At 36.8% G+C, this 15,488-nt stretch overlaps 1 protein-coding gene across 4 annotated transcripts in view; it reads right to left on the bottom strand.

Annotated features, from left to right (window-relative positions):
- Positions 1-15,488, bottom strand: part of LRAT (lecithin retinol acyltransferase) — a 132,285-nt gene that overhangs the window by 95,283 nt on the left and 21,514 nt on the right. For 3 of the 4 annotated variants that reach the window (XR_008958655.1, XM_057310140.1, XM_057310141.1), the window contains exons 5-7: positions 10,167-10,244; positions 3,966-4,117; positions 1,253-1,354 (exon numbers count right to left, since the gene is read on the bottom strand). The gene's annotated coding sequence lies outside the window, so the exon portion shown is untranslated. The remainder of the gene's footprint in view (positions 1-1,252; positions 1,355-3,965; positions 4,118-10,166; positions 10,245-15,488) is intronic. The other variant, XM_057310139.1, reaches the window with a different exon arrangement.

Here is a 15,488-nt window from a genome sequence, read left to right as displayed (position 1 = left end):
CCTGCATTATTCTTGTTCATAATACCCTTTAATATTTCTTCAAAGTATTTTTCAATTCTTTAGTCGTGGGTTATCAGCTTAATGTCTATCCATATACCAAACTCCACGAGGATAGCTACCTTGTCTGACCTACTCATATAACTATATACCCAGAAGTCACTGCCATGTAGTAAGGGACTCAAAGGTTGAAAACAGAACCAATTAATTAATTAATAATGTAGGTAGTCTTAAAAATGCAGACTGTAATTATCTTTTTTTTTTTTTTTAAGATTTTATTTGTTTATTTGACAGAGACAGCCAGCGAGAGAGGGAACACAAGCAGGGGGAGTGGGAGAGGAAGAAGCAGGCTCATAGCAGAGGAGCCTGATGTGGGGCTCAATCCCATAACGCCGGGATCACGCCCTGAGCCGAAGGCAGATGCTCAACCGCTGTGCCACCCAGGCGCCCCTGTAATTATCTTAAATCTTTCATTCATACACACTTTGACTCTCTACGAAGTGATGGGATCACAGGGTATTTTCACTCATTTTCCTGCTTATATATTTTGTACTTTTAAATGTTTTTGATCACCATTGTTGATAAAGAATGAAATCATCTTATATGAGTCTGTCCCTATTAAAGAAAGTATTAGCACTAGTTTGTCTTTTCATATCTGTCATCAACGCTTAATTATTTTTATTAATAGGGACTTGAATCTTTAACCACATGACATGGTAGGAAACATCACTACTGTAAGTAAGATGTAAATGATTTTGGTCCAGCATCAGAAATTTTATAAAAGTTGTTAAATATTTAAATTTGGCTACAAAAATATGACATTTCTTTATCTGGATATGTTCAAAGAAAAGAGAACTTTCTGGGATGAACTAAGTGCTCTCCAGAGACAAAAAGTTGGATGTACCATATGATCTGTCGAAGGGGCTATTGCTTTATCACCTGTTACCTTTCCAAACATCATCTCTAGGTTAAGAGAAAAAAATGTGTAGCTTTTCAAGTAGAAGCTAGTATCCATAAAACTCTCCTAATCCTTACTTGTTTATCTGAGCATACAAAACTGTAAAACTGTGGGGGCGGGGCTCATGTGTATCGGGAACGGCACCCCCCATTTACCATATAATGTACTGAGTGGATATATAAATACATTAGGGGAAAATGTTAAGTCTTCATAACAATGATCCTTGGGAAATAATTTGATCATTAACATGCTTTAAATTTAAACTGGAAAACCCGTCTTTTTGTTTCATGTACAAACCTTTTCAGAATACATTCAGTCTTCCCCTTCCCTTTTCAGTTTCGGACCTCCCATTGCGCAGATGGCAGTTGCTCTGAACTCATCACAGGAACAAGCACGCACCTGCCAACACAAGGTTATGAATATAAACAATGATACGAATCCATGCCAACAATAATATGTCCTAGAATGGATCACATAACAGGTTTTTTTTTTCATTTTTTATTTGAATTCAATTTAGTTAACATACAGTGTATTATTAGTTTCAGGGGTAGAATTTAGTGATTCATCAGTTGCATTTAACACCCAGTGCTCATCTTATCACGTGCCCTCCTTCATGCCCATCACCCACTTACCCTTTCTCCCTACCCACCTCCCTTCCAGCAACCCTCAGTTTGTTTCCTAGAGTTAAATTGTTTCTCACGGTTTGCCTCCCTTTCTTTTATCTTATTTTATTTTTTCTTCCCTTCCTCTGTGTTCATCTGTTTTGTGTCTTAAATTCCACATATGAATGGAATCATATGGTATTCGTCTCTCTGATTGACTTATTTTGCTTAGCATAATACCCTCTAGTTCCATCCTCATCGTTGCAAATGGCAAGATTTCATTCTTTTTGATGGCTGCGTAATATGACAGTATATATGAATAAAGAAGAGGTGGTATGGGGCTCCTGGGTGGCTAAGTCATTAAGCGTCTGCCTTTGGCTCAGGGTGTGATCCCAGGGTCCTGGGATTGAGCTCCGCACTGGGCTCCCTGCTCCGCTGGGAGCCTGCTTCTTCCTTTCCCACTCCCACTGCTTGTGTTCCCTCTCTCCCTGATTGTCTCTCTCTCTCTGTCAAATAAATAAATAAAATCTTTAAAAACAAAACAAAAAAACAAAAAGAAAAACAAAAAAAAAGAGGTGGTATATATATCCATTCATCTGTCAATGGACATCTTGGCTCTTTCCATATTTTGGCTATTGTGGGCATTGCTGCTATAAACATTGGGGTGCAGATGCCCCTTAGAATCACTATTTTTGTACCCTTTGGAAAAATACCCAGTAATGCAATTGCTGTGTTATAGGGAAGTTCTATTTTTTACTTTTTGAGGAACCTCCATACTATTTTCCAGAGTGGCCATACCAGTTTGCATTCCCAACAGTGTAAGAGGGTTCCCCTTTCTCCGCGTCCTCGCCAACATCTCTTGTTTCCTGAATTGTTCATTTTAGCCATTCTGACTAGTTGGATCACATAACTATTGATTAGAAACTATTTTGTCTAAGTGTATAAGTAAATGAAGTTACCTTTTCCTAAATGAAATAATGACCTTTTAGAGGTAAAGTGAAAGCATTAATAATAAATTGTATGTGTGGGTATAAGATTATATTTCTAAATTTACAGAAATATTTTTGGGGCTTTAAAGTTTACTTCTGTCTAAGCTTCCAATTAGGTTTTTGCTTCTCCATGGCGGAGACTTTGGAAACACTCTACTGGAAACAATCTAAATGTTAAATAAGAATGGAATGGTTAAATAAACTACGATATATGCAGATAATTGAATGCTATAGAGCACTTTTGAAATAATGTAAGAAAGTAAATAAAAGAAGGTGAAAAATAAAATCATTTAACCATGAGGAAATGCTCCTAATGTTATATTTTTTAAAAAGATGCAAATATAGTATACAGTATAATCTAAATATGTGTGTTTATGTTTGCATGTGACTGCCACCCTTTTTTATGCTAGTTGAATTACATTTCTGTCACTTGCAATTAAAAAAAAACAGAACTATACTTATAACTATGTAAACAGTATGCTTTTTAAAACTGTCACTTTATTTAGAGGGGCAGTATCATTTTATAGCTTTCAGAATCTGTTTTAAAGCAATAAGATAAAAAAGCATGTAAGCCTAAATTTTGTTTTCTGTCATGGACATAGCATATCTAAAAAAGGAACATTATTTTTAATATGCAGATATATGTTCTGTGAATTAATACTTCAATACCTACTCCACAGTCCTTCTCTCTGATGCTTGATAATCATGATGCCGCCGTACGCACCTAGTTTTGGACAAATAATGACTACCCTCAATCTAAGGAATTGCAATATTATAAGTTTCGGAATTTACACATACCAAGTAATTTTAACAGATAAATATCAAGAAATCAAAGAGAGTCTGTGGGCTTATCTCCCTACCATGTTTCCTGCCTACTTTCTACAGGAAATCATAACTTTATCCCTAACTGAATACCATATCATACAGAGGGAACTTTATGCGCTTTCTCCCCGGAACCTGTAAACAGGCAACAAAATAACACAGGAGAAAAGACCTTATATAGTTAACTCTTGAACAACACAGGAGTTAGGGGCACTGATCCCCCATGCAGTCAAAAACCCACATAGCTCAGTCGGTTAAGCCTCTGCCTTCGGCTCAGGTCATGATCTCAGGGTCCTGGGATCCAGTCCCACATCGGGTTCCCTGCTCAGTGGGGAGCCTGCTTCTCCCTTCCCTCTGCAGCTTTCCCTTGCTTGTGTGCTCTCTGGCAAACAAACAAATAAAATCTCTAAAAAAAACCCACGTAGAACTTTTGACTCCCCCAAAACCAAATTACTAATAGCCTCCTGCTGACCGAAAGCCTTACCAATAACATATACAGTCAATTAACATATATTGTATGTTATATGTAGAATATATTCTCAAAATAAAGTAAGATAAAGAAAATATTAAATTATAAGAAACAGAACATCTACTTACAGTATTCATCAAAGTACTGTATTCATCCAAAAAAATATCCATGTGTGAGTGAACTAGTGCAGTTCAAACCAGTGCTGTTCAAAGGTCAACTGTGAAAGGAAGAAGAAAGAGACCTTTTCCTCCTTGAATCTGCACGGCTCCACATTTACTACCTCAAAATTGGAGAGAAAAACAGGATCACTCATTTTAATACAAAATCTGTTCTTTACTTTTAATAAAAAGCTGTTTTTAAAAATGAACTAAAAAGTTAAAGAAAGGAGAGTATTAGAAAGTCTCTTAAAATGAGTAACAACTTACTTTAACTTGCTATCCATTTACACTACATCACTGACAAGATCACCGTAGGCCTTTTAGGCTTCTGGGTGCATCCAGTGAAATGGAGAGATCGTTATTCGCCTCACCAAGTGCCAGGAAAGATGGGCTAATTACAGCTTAATACAGTTGGCATTCTGATCTGATAAATGCAGTTGTGTGCTCTTTTATACATATCTATGTCCATTAAGTATAATCTCTCTCTGAACTAAACAACATCTAAAACACTACTCAAGATGAAGACATTGTGGTCTAAGAATAAAGCGGGTGTTAATAAGAATTGATTCTAAGCAAGGAGATGCATATCAGTGGAAAAGTATTATACATGCCTGCATTATTTAGTAAATGTAATAGATGCATAGTTTTTTGCAAACAACAGGAAATTTTCAGAGAAGCAAAAAATCTCAGTTACTATCTTCATGTCACTGAGAGCATTCTGAAAGTTTTACATCTAATCTATGTAACAATATTATGCAACAAATACAAAGAAATAAACTCTTTAAATTCTCAAAACAAAGCTTCTAGAACTCTTACAGCGTTATCACACTTTTATCTTTAGTATTTATTTGACTGAAAAAAACATCTTGTTCCTGGGAGCATGAACGTGTTACAAGAGAAAGGAACTGAAAGTCTGGGAGACCCAGATTTTCTTCCCCAGTTTAGCTGTGCCTTCTCAGGCAAGTTACACAACCTCTCTGTCTCCCCTTCCTCTTCTGCAAAGTGAGTAAGATAACTACTTGGGGAAGAGAGTTGCGAAGATTAAATACCTCTGAGGAGCCTACCTCATATGTTTGCAGTAGTAAACACTGGTTGGTGCTCCATTAATTTCCCTCCTCTTGTCCCAAATGACCATTCAAAAACCCTGTGGTTTTCGAACTGAATTTCTAGCAACCAACTATTCAAAGTGAAAGAAATTATAGCTGATTCATATTGTGAAATCTGAAAAGGGTCTTTAAAAGCCCCTCGTATCTAGGATTTGAAGCAATATTATTTCAATAAGTTCAATAAAGTTCTCTTAAAATTTGTTATATTTATGACCCAATTAGCTACATCTTTAAACATATATACAAGTGCTGCTTTAAAATCAAGATGCTGGGCAAACAAAAATGTGGCTGAACCCCTTAATTCAGACATATAATGTAACAAAACCGCCTGCAAGACAATAAAGTCAGCAAAGTAAACACTGGAGAGAGATAGTTGGCCTTGTTGTCTCCGTTAAACATGTCACAGTACTGTATCTGAAAATATTTGAAAAATCTGCTTATTTTCCATCTGTTATATTTCTCGGAGGATAACTGAAAGTTCATGTGAAAGTTCACCGTAAGTTCAAATATGTCGTATCAGGTCATTTGCAGGGGAAAGGTTCACTGGGAGTTTATTATTATTTTTTTAAAGACTGAAGTGGAAAAAGAATAAATATATTAATTGAAGCTATTTTACATTGCATTATGACCACTACATTTTTAAGCATCATAAATAGAAATTATAAATTTTAAAAGGCCATGTGCAATGCTTAATGGCAATAACAAGTATAAGGAAAGTGCCTAAGATAGTATCCTTGGGATTCTTCTTAGAGAAGAGGCTGTAGATCGATTTTCGTTGTTCTACATATTATTTAAAGTACAACAGTGCTCTATTTTACATCGTATTGAATGCTTGGTTTAAACTGTATATTTAAAAACAGTACACAGGGGCGCCTGGGTGGCTCAGTCGGTTAAGCATCTGCCTTTGGCTCAGGTCATGATCCCAGGGTCCTGAGATCAAGCCCCACATCAGGCTCCCTGCTCAGCAAGGAGTCTTCTCCCTCTCCATCTGCCCCCCCCACTTGTGCTCACCCTCTCTGTCTCTCTTTCAAATAAATAAATAAAATTAAAAACAGTACACAGAGACAGAAAAAAGAAACATCGAAATAGTAAATAAATACAGTCTTACTGTAGCTGAATAGGGATGATTTTCAATTTGTAATTGCTAAGAATGCTGTTTGAGGTACACCATTTGTGGGCTGCTTACAGCAAAAGCAGGAAGCCAAGAAAAATATGTTTCATTTGGAACAAAATGACTAAATCATTGAAAAATAAATCTAAATCGAATAGACATTAGTCAATATTATCTGAATTGCTGAAGCAAAAATTAAGATTTGCTTTTTGATAAAATCTTCATATTTTAAAAAATGCTTAGAAGAATATAATTTTCAGGGAATGTAACAGTGAACATATATATATATATATATATATATATGTTCACATATATGTAAACTTTAGGACATAACTTCTGGATTCACCAATTTAAAAAATTTTCTCTAACATACTAGTACATACTAGAGTTCAGCAAAGGATTCTAAATATATTAAGTAAAGGTCCATTCCACTCTTTCCTGTCAAATGCATGTTCTCAGCTTCATAATCTAACTTGCAGTCTGTACTTCGCTCCTCAAATTGAAAAGCATATTTATTTTTCTCCAGCATGTCCATATTCTCTTCATGATGTATTGCCAACTGGTTTTAATGGACTGTAGCATTTATTCATAGCATTAAAACACATATACGTTGGGGGCGCCTGGGTGGCTCAGTCCTTAAGCGTCTGCCTTCAGCTCAGAGCGTGATCCCAGCGTTATGGGATCGAGCCCCATGTCGGGCTCCTCCGCCGGGAGCCTGCTTCTTCCTCTCCCACTCCCCTGCTTGTGTTCCCTCTCTCGCTGCCTGTCTCTCTCTCTGTCGAATGAATGAATAAAATCTTTAAAAATAAATAAATAAATAAAACATATACATGTTAGATGTATACATGTATCTAATGAAATTAATTTTTTTAGCTGTTAAAGAAGGAAATGTAGAGCACCTGGGTGGCTCAGTCAGTTAAGCAGCTGCCTTGGGCTCAGGTCATGATCCCAGAGTTCCGGGATGGAGTCCAGCATCGGGCTCCCTGCTCTGCAGGGAGTTTGCTTCTCCTGCTCTCTCTGCCCCCCCACAATGCTCGTGTGTGTGTGTGTGTGTGTGTGTGTGTGTGTGTGTATGTGTGTGTGCACGTGCGCATATTTATTTGCTCTCTCGCAAATAAATAAATAAAATCTTTAAAAACAAAAAAAGAAGGAAAGGAATTCTGAGTAAGATGGAGAGATGAGGAAAAGGTTGAGAAATGACTGTAATGGGGGCGTGGGGCAGATCACTGTCTTCCTTGACCACTTTTGCTTATTATTTGGCACTCTTTAATCACAGCTTTCCATCTTAGAAGTTATTTTCTTCCTCCCATTATCTCCGGATTGGATGGGTAAGAATTTGAACTACACTCTCTCCACTATCCACAAATTTCCCCTTGCCTTCCTGAGATTCCCTGATTCTGCTGTGGTGGTCCTCCTCGCACTCCAAGCCACCTTAACCTTTCCCAAGACTTCAACTATCACCTCTCTCAGATTGTCAAGAAAAACTTTGTCTTTCCTTCACATACCCCCAAGCTGTTTTCAACTGCTGATATGTTCCATACATACAAAAAACTAAATGAAATGCTACTTCTGTCTCCACTACTACCATTATTACTATTATCGCTACCACTACCATCACTGCTACGGTTGCCTCACTACTATTAATACTACCATTATTACTGTGTTCCTGAGTACCATTCACTTATGTGTTTACTATGTGTCAGGCACTGGATTCAGCCCTTACCAACAGCAATCTATTTATAGTAATCTTCACAACAACCCTATGAGTAGGTATTATTATCCTTATTTTATACTCAAAGAACTCAACAAGACTCAGAACTACATCACTGTAACAGAGAGGTGCAACACATGTTCAGATAAAATCAAAGCATGCTTCTACTCTTGTGTTAACACAAGTTATCTTTCATTAGTCTCCAAATATTTGATGAACATTGAAGTGTAAAATAATAAGATAATGCACATTTTATTGAAAAATTACTATATATTTTTGGTACCGTTCTAAGCACTTTATTCACTCCCCTTCTGCAATAATCAATGACAGTAGACATTACCATTTTCCTTACTCCACAGATGGGTGAAATTGAGGAACATAAAGGTTGAGTAACTTGGCCCATCTCCCAGAGCTGGTAAGTGGCAGAACCAGGATTCCAGGCAACGTCTCGAGAGTTTATGCTTTTTAATTGCTATTCTGGGCTAAGTGATACATCCGATAAATTTGTACAAATGCAAAGATCCATGCCCTTAAAGAGTTTACAATCTGGTTGAACAGATAAGAGCAAGATGATAAATCTAGGAGGTCAGATTTCTGGCACATCAACTATCTGTTTTACAGTTGCAAAGCCATTACCCTGGAAACAAGAGGCAAGGAAAGCAACTACAAGGCTTCGGAATTCACATAGCCCTCGGAATCCAGGTAAGATGTTATCACAGCCCTCAAATTAGGATGAGTATGAAATGAAGAAAATGAAGGATATTATGGAGTGAAAACCAACCATACTGGTGATTGATGAGATAAGGGAGAACATGAAAGAGAGCCAAGACCACCTGAGTCTACGTCAGTGGGAAACTGACCACAACACCATCAAAAATGTACAAGTCTTACATAGAGGCCAATGAATTTGAGGTAAGAATAAAATTATAGATAAAAACAAATCTATTTGGATAAGTCCTCTGCTCCCAAGTAAGGGTAACCACTGCAAAAGCAGATGATCATTCTGAGAGATAAAATACAGAGGTATAAGAGCAAAGGGCTGAGGACACATTTCCTGTTGGTGCTATAACCCTCACGTACTTATGCTTCCTACTCGTCTGGTACCATATGACAGCCAAGGAAGAGGAGAAGGAAGAGTTAGAAAGAAGAGTGTGTAGCACCTGCCTGGCTCTGGACAAGGATCAGAGAAAGAATGGGAGACAAGACTGGAAAGACCACTGTCTAGATTGAGAGGGGTCTAGAATGTCATCTATAGGTTCCTAATTTACACTAGAGGCAAAGGCGGCCTAGGTATTGTAAGCTTCATACTGGTGAGCTGGCTCATGCTGTAGGAGCTTCTTGGAGTCAGGACCAAGAACCTTCTCCCAACAGTGCCCTGGATGGAATGGGGTCCTGGTATTTCAAGGTTCCATTACATTTAGTATATTTAGTTCTTAAAGAGAAAGACTCTATTTCTATTTTAGGTACTATATCATTTTCCTAGAGCTGTCATAACAAAGTACCAAAATCTGTGTCTTAAAGCAATAGAAATTTATTATCTCAGTTCTGGAGTCTAGAAGTTTGAAATCAAGGCGTAAACAAGCAGGGCCATGTTCTCTTTGAGCCCTGGGGGAGAATCCTTCCTTTCTTTCCCTAGCTTCTGCTGGTTTGTCAGCAATCTTTGGTGTTCCTTGGTTTGAAGATGCATCGCTCTAATCCTGAGTTCATGTGCTACTCTCTCTGTGTGTCTTCATGTTGTCTACCCTCTGTGCGTGTTTTTCTCTCTGTCCAAATTTCTGCTTTTTTTTTATAGGAACACCAACCCTATTGAATTAGGCCCACCCCAATGATCTCATTTTGACTTATCTCTGTAGAGACCCTACCTCCAAATAAGGTAACATTCTAAGGTCCTGGAATTTGAACCTATCTTTGTGGGACACAACTCAACTCAAAACAGGTACAAAGGTCAGCTTAATAATAAACTAGAGACCATGAAAATAGGAGTATCAAATATTGTATATTATCTTAGGAAAGTATGATTTTTAAGGTGCCATAAAGAATTCTCCTGAAACTTAGCTCTGGATCCTAATAAGATAATGATGGCTAGGATATAAAGTTTGTGTTTCACAATACAAAAACAGTACATAATGCAAATAAAGAAACAGTATAAATTTTAAAAAGAACAATAATGAAATACATAATAAACACATAATAAAATTTCTAAAACATAGATATTATAAACCATGCTATATAAACTTCCCTACCCGTTTGGCATCAAATACCACTCCATGAATTTTCCATCAATACTCTAAGCACCACATTCAGTGAGCTGGACTGTAAGGCTGTGAAACAAACAAAAATGACAATATGGTAAGCAAAATTTCCAATACCCACCCAATTACAAAATCAAACTTCATTTTTCTTAAGTATTGTCATGAAAGTGGGGAAAAAATTGGTGACTTTACATGGGTGCCATTTTGCTTTTGTTTCAGTAAAGTAAGCCAATGATGCAGAAAGGCTAGCTTGGAATAACAGAAAAAATACTGGTCTAAGAATTCAGATTGTAGGCCAAATGATAGACTTGAAGCAAAATGGGGCTAATGTATTAGCCCAGGTAGTTGTGAGAATTGAGTGAGATAAAAATATGTGAAAGCACCATGAAAATTGCAAAGTGCTTCAAAATGTAGGTTATTATCAGACTTGAAGTGTGACATGAAGTTGTCATTATGTTATTTATAGGAGAGAAAACATATAAAATATTGCTATCCTATTTGATAAGTTAATGGACTAAAAGTTATCAATAAATCTATTATTAAAACTCAGTCTTCAAAAATCTAGAAGATCTAAAGCTCTTTATAGAGTTAAGAGCTGTAATCAGCACGTGATAATAAAATACTTTGAGTTTTAATTGTTTCACCTGTGTGAACCCAGATTGTGTGAATACTTAACTCACCCTGGAACTTTGGTCAAGTTCTGTAACCCTGTTGTATATCAACTTGCTCATCTCTCAAATGGGGACAACAACCTCTGCCTAATAAATGAATGGTGAGAATAAAAAATAATTTTATGAAGTGCCTATCACATGGTAGGCATTCAACAAATGATGGTTATTTTGTTTCATAAAATGTCTTGAATCTCTGTCTGAGACATATATCTTTAGCTTTAAAGCTCTGCAGTATTAAAGAAATGCAATTATGTTCAGTTTAAAATGACCTACCAGACACATATATCTTAATTTCTGAAACGCTTAAGTAAATTTTACTGTCATGTAATTAAAGAGTAAAATTATTACTAGTATGATTATTAGGCTTACCTTTCAGGTGCTAATAAATCAAAGCCATTGCTTTTCCAAACAAACTATGAGAGAAAAATCCCCCAAAAATTAATTACTTATTTTATTATGCATCCATTTATAGGTAGAATCTTCACATAGTATGTGTTCGAGATGAAGTAATTAATTCCCTACTTAATCTAAAGTACAATTCAAGATTACTGCATAGATTCAAATACAAAATTATATGAAGAAACTAACAAAAACCTCTCATAAAAACTTGGAAGTAGAAATTCTGCTCTGGACAAGATGGAATAACCTGGACCCAATTTACACTACTATCTGAAACAACCAAAAAACCAGGCAAAATATATGAAACAATAGTGTTCAAGACACTAGACATCTGGCAATGAAGAATAGTGATCCCTATGAGATGTAAAACAAATGAGATGAGCCTATGACTAAGTTTCCAGACTACACACTGGGGAAGGGAATTCCAGGAGAGTCCGGCAGATTCCCTGAGTTGAGAAGCTGAGAGTCTAGGGAGACCGAGCTGATTAGAGTTCACAGGGCAGGTGAGCACAGAGGGAAAAAGCTGCACGGAGAACTCCAGATCTCTGCATAGGGCCTCTCTTGAGAACTCAGCTGAGAACCAGCCATGCATGGATCTGAAGAGGCTACCTAGTCTGGCAATAGTGACTATTCTCACTAGCAGACTGGGAAAACCTCATTATTCATAAGAAAGTGGGTAGAGTGTTCAGAAAAGACTTGCCTCAATTGTGGGAAATAATTAGTCCTAGACTAGTTGTTGCTCTGTTCCTGTTTAACAAGTCTTGAAAGCAAGACCAAAAAGGATCACACAATTTCAAAGTAACTTATCACATTCCAAGATAATAAAAATATTTACAGGAATATGAAAATACCCACCAACCCTCAAGGTAAATTTACAATGTCTGACATTCAATCCAAAATTACCAGGCATGCAAAAAATCAGGAGAAGATGACCCATGTTGAGAGAAAAATCTACCAATTAAAATACACCTACATCAGATACAGGTGTTAAAATTAGCAAACAAAGACATTAAAACCATTACTATAACTGTATTCCATGTGTTGCAAAACACACAAAAAAAAAACAGATCTCAAACCCAAACTCAAAAATGATCCGAATTTGCACTTCTAAAGAGAACTACAAGCCTGAGAAGAATAAAACACTGCTTGTGACATTGGCAGAGTGAACAATGCAGAAGAAAAGTTAACATTAAGACCTAGCAATAGAAACTATCCTAAAGTTTAATAGATAAAGAATTTTAAAAATGAAGACAGCATCAGTGAGCTTCTGGAAAACTAAGTGACAAAACGTATGTAAAATTGGAGTCCCAGTGAAGGGGGAGGGTCATGGGAAGTATTTGAAGAAGTAAAGGCTAAAATATTTTCAAGTGTGACAAGACTATAAATTCACAGCTGCAAGAAGATCACAAGCACCAAACAGAAGAAACATGAAGAAAAGGCACATCATAATACAATTGCTCAAAACCAATGGTAAAGAGAAAATCTTAAAATCTTAAAAGGGGGGCACCTGGGTGGCTCAGGCTGTTAAGTGTCTGCCTTTGGCTTGGGTCATGATCTCAGGGTCCTGGGAGCAAGCCTGTGTCAGGCTCCCTGCTCAGCAGGGAGTCTGCTTCCCCCTCTCTCTCGGCCCCTCTCCTCCCCCGCTTGTATTTGCTCTCTCTCTCTCTCAAAATAAATAAAATCTTAAAAAAAAAAAAGCAGACAAGAAAACACTTCTTCTGTAAAGATACAAATGTAAGGAAGACAGATTTCTCATCAGACGCAATAGTGAGAAGGCAGTAGAGCAACAACTTTAAAGTACTGAAAGAAAAATAACCTGTCAACCTAGAATTCTATACTCAGGGAAAATACCTTTCAAAAACAATGGTGAGGGGCGCCTGGGTGGCACAGCGGTTAAGCGTCTGCCTTCGACTCAGGGCGTGATCCCAGCGTTATGAGATCAAGCCCCACATCAGGCTCCTCTGCTATGAGCCTGCTTCTCCCTCTCCCACTCCCCCTGCTTGTGTTCCCTCTCTTGATGGCTGTCTCTATCTCTGTCAAATAAATAAAATCTTTAAAAAAAAAAATGGTGAAATGAAGATTTTTTCCAGACATACGAAAGTGAAAGAATTCACCAACAGCAGACCCGTATTATAACACTCTAAATGTTAAAGAAGTCCCTTGGGCAGAAGGAAAATTATACCAGCGGAAACACTATATACACAAAAGACTAAAGAGCTCCAGAAATGTTAACTACATGGGTAAATATACAAAAAATTTTTTCTTAGCATTTAAAGCACTTTAAAAATTAATTTATTATTATAATGCCAATAAAATGAATAGTAAATAATAACATAAAACCAAGTAATAATGATGTATTGTTGAGTTTATAACATATATAGAAATAAAATGTAAAAAAAAAAAGCACAAAAGATAGAAGGGGAGAAATGGAAGCATGTGATTGTAAATTTCTTATACTGTACTATACTATATGTGAAGTAATATAGTCTCACTTGAAAGTAGACTGCTAAGTTAAACAGATATAAAAGTGCTAAGGTCACCACTGAGATAAAAAAAAAAAAAGAGTTATATCTAATAAGCCAACCATTAATGGAATCATAAAAAAAAGAAAAACCTTAATCTCAAATAAGGCAGAAAAGGAGAAAAAGGGGAACAAAGATTTAGATGAGACAAACAGGAAACAAATAGCAAGATGACAGATTTAAACCTAACTATATCAATAATCATATTAAAGTAAATGGTCTAAATACCCCAATTAAAAGGCAGAGATTGTCAGATTATATAAAAAAAGGAAGACTCAAAAGAAAGTTGGCATGGCCACTTTAGCATCAGACGGTAAATTTCAGAGTAAAGACTACCACCAGGAATAAAAAAGGTCATTTCATAATGATAAAGAAGTCATTTCACCAGAAAGGCATAATAATTGATTATGTAAGTGTAACTGTCATTAACAGACTCTCACTAGAGCACTAATTATGAAGGAGGGGAGGTAACACCCCCTAGGTGCATTCAGAATGGTTGGGATGGGAAGAAGCAGGAGTAAATGGTAGAGTATACTTTATAAAAGTTCCCTGCCCCTAAGATTTTTCTGGTGTAGGGGAGAGGAGAAATGGACTACTGAGGATGCCTAATTTAAAATATAAAAGCTGTTAGACACAAGATCAGAAAATAAACCTAACTCTGCAAAGCATATTTCACTCTCTTATTGCACGCACAATAAGACATATACATGTATTTAGAAAATTAGTCAACATTAAAAAAACACAAGACAGGATTTTTAAGAACCCGAATATTATATATGTTTATAATATTTATAAGCATTTATATATATGTATATGTGTATGTGCTTGTGTGTGTGTATATATGCCATGTTCAATAATTTGATTTTTGGTGTTTTGGGTTTTTTTTAAAGATTTTATTTATTTATTTGACAGAGAGAGAGACAGCAAGCAAGAGAGAGAACACAGTCAGGAGGAGTGGGAGAGGAAGAAGCAGGCTCCCAGCGGAGGAGCCTGATGTGGGGCTGGATCCCAGAACGCCTGGGATCAAGCCCTGAGCCGAAGGCAGACGCTTAACGACTGAGCCACCCAGGCGCCCCAAGATTTTTGGTGTTTAAAAAGGAAATCACCTGTCAAGCTCTGCGGTTATGAAAGAATAGATAATATTTGGGTTCTTAAATAAAAATCCTGTCTTGTGTTTTTTAATGTAACCCAATTTTTCAAATGTTAAACTAAGCCTAAATATTTTTCCAGTTATAATTCACCAAAAAATTAAGTCGACAGAGAAAAAAACCTCTCATTAACGCAGCACAATTTAGTAGAAATGTATTAGTGCCACCATGTGGCAAACTTCACACTTTATCAAATTTTGTACAAGTGAAGAGGCTACATTTATTGGCTTTAGGTGTCTTCATTTAAAAAAACGATTCAGTTTTTAACCTACAAAAATTCATCTGAATCCCCTATTATAATAGTACTTCACTGAAAACAATTTTGGTGTCTTTTGTATTTAGGATCCCCAATAACTGCACATGGCAAGTGCTCCATAGAAGTTACCCTAATGAGCTGAATGTGATTATAATTTATTAATACTTAAAACTAAAAGAACTTGGGGCGCCTGGGTGGCACAGTGGTTAAGCGTCTGCCTTTGGCTCAGGGCGTGATCCCGGCATTCTGGGATCGAGCCCCACATCAGGCTCCTCCGCTATGAGTCTGCTTCTTCCTCTCCCACTCCCCCTGCTTGT

Source organism: Ursus arctos, unplaced genomic scaffold (assembly GCF_023065955.2).
Source record: "Ursus arctos isolate Adak ecotype North America unplaced genomic scaffold, UrsArc2.0 scaffold_11, whole genome shotgun sequence".
Taxonomy (NCBI): domain Eukaryota; kingdom Metazoa; phylum Chordata; class Mammalia; order Carnivora; family Ursidae; genus Ursus; species Ursus arctos.
This window is presented reverse-complemented; position numbering and strand designations above follow the sequence as displayed.